Here is a 2,153-nt window from a genome sequence, read left to right as displayed (position 1 = left end):
TTTTTTGACGGTCATATATTTTTGAAGCCTGAAAGGGCCAATATTTTAATGAACTCGACTGTACCACGGGGCCCCCGTGGCTCTGCGCATGAATCTATTTTGAATCACCTGAAGTCGGTGTATTTAAATTAAATTTATTTAAAATCCGAAACACGACAGAACTATATAACTTACAGGACAAACAAATACAAATCGTGATGTAACAAACACACAGCGCCATCTGTTATGGAGAAACGGAAACGGCGCCGACACTATCTGTAGAATCACCGAGCTCGCTGTTGTCGTTCAAGTGCACGTGTTGAAGAATAATTTCGAACCGATTGCATCTAATACTATCCTGTAAAATTTTGCAAAAATGCAATCGTTTTTGGCAACTTGACGTAGCCTAACAATAGCATCGCCCCTAATATAACGTAGATGGCGCCTTCCGTTACCATCAAAGATTTATTTTTTTGCAAAGCGTAAAGTTTTGTATGTTTGATAAGATCATTGTGAAAAAATAAGTTAAAGTATTCTAGTGGATTTTGACATGCTTTACTTTCATCTTATGGTGGCTGTGGACGATATTCAGTACAAATAAAAGCGAGTTGCCCTTTTTACAATGTGTAGATTTTTTCTTTTTAGCTGGGAGTGCAGACCTTGATGACTTGTGGGAAATGAAATGAGAAAGGGGCTGCTCGTCTTCACTATCGCTACTTGATAGAATTATCATTTGACGATCTTTGCGTATTTGAACCGAAGGCTGTAGACATTGATGGAATAGAAACAATTGTATCACCTCGAAAACGTTGCAGTTCGCAGCTAGTTTGCAGCAGTCTTCGTCCTAAGTGATTTAGGTTCGCATCATGCTCCTCGTCGGACTTGTCACTGTCTTCATCAGTGACCTGATCGGCATGCTCAATAGGGGCCGGGTGTTACTTAGATGTTTCTGCATAAGAAATACAGTTTTGGGTCATTGATTTTGTCTTAAAAATTCTAGGCAAGATTTACTTTTAGCAAAATGATTACCCCTACATAAACAACATACATGTTCTTCTTCCACGTTGCAAGACTCTGCACTATGATTGTGGCCACATTTATAGCATTGCGGTTTCGATCGGCATTGGACTTTAGTATGTCCAAAAAAACAGCAATTGTAACATTGAATGGTTGGGAATGTATATAAGTCGACAGGCAAAGTATTATAGCAAAATTTTCTTGGGTAAAATCTGACCATCAAACGTTAAAACCACTGCTTGAGATGGATTCCATATAGCCTTTCCTTCTAGAACTTTTTTTGAAATTCAATCTTCTTGCTTTTAATATTTTACCACAACCTATTGGCACATTAATATTGTCTATTTCTTCCGGAGACCACTTGTTCATTGTGTTTTGAAAAGTTATAATAAAACTCGATGACTAATATAACTTTAATTAAAACAAGCAATGACAAAGACTTGTTGAACTTGCTCCGCTTCGTCTTGAGGTCGGGGCCAAAGAGAACCCGGAAGCGACGCTATCGATTGGACTGTCAGCATTGTCACAGAGTAAAAACGCTGGATTTTGACGTAATTGTCTTTGGTTCGAACACCACTCAGTTGGTACTCCACGTACTAAACCTATTCTTGTAATATTAAAAGATGGTATGAATGCTTTGTAATCATTTTTAATTAGTAATTCATTTTTAAGAAAACCATTATCATCCAGGTCATTCGAAAAATAAAGTGATATTCGGTTTCTACCTATTTTCTTAACACTTACATTAATAATATTATAGAAATTGTTTTTTTTTTTAAATTACCAAATGTGACGGGGTGGAGGGTGGTGCTATCATTAAGAAAGAATTGTTTTTTTTTGTACATGGATCACAAATGGTGATGCAACCCATGATTCATAGATCGTTCTGCTGACTTGGGGTGGGCTAGGAAGAGATGAGTAATTTTTTGAATTGTCTATTATTGTTTCAGTACTATTAGGTATTGATGATTTATCTTTTTCACAATTGCAGTCTGAGAATTTCCGTTAACTACACCATGAGAAGACCTTCTTTTTCATTTTTTATTACAATGTTGGCAAATTTTAGTTTGCCGTACAACTTTGCGTTTTCGGCTACTGTTCCCAACCAGCGACCCATCAGTATCCATACCGCTCTCACTTAGTTACTTTGCAAGCCA

The sequence above is a fragment of the Papilio polytes genome, unplaced genomic scaffold (assembly GCF_000836215.1).
Source record: "Papilio polytes unplaced genomic scaffold, Ppol_1.0 DF823694.1, whole genome shotgun sequence".
Lineage (NCBI taxonomy): Eukaryota > Metazoa > Arthropoda > Insecta > Lepidoptera > Papilionidae > Papilio > Papilio polytes.
The sequence above is the reverse complement of the archived record's forward strand: the minus strand, read 5'-3'. Positions refer to the sequence as shown.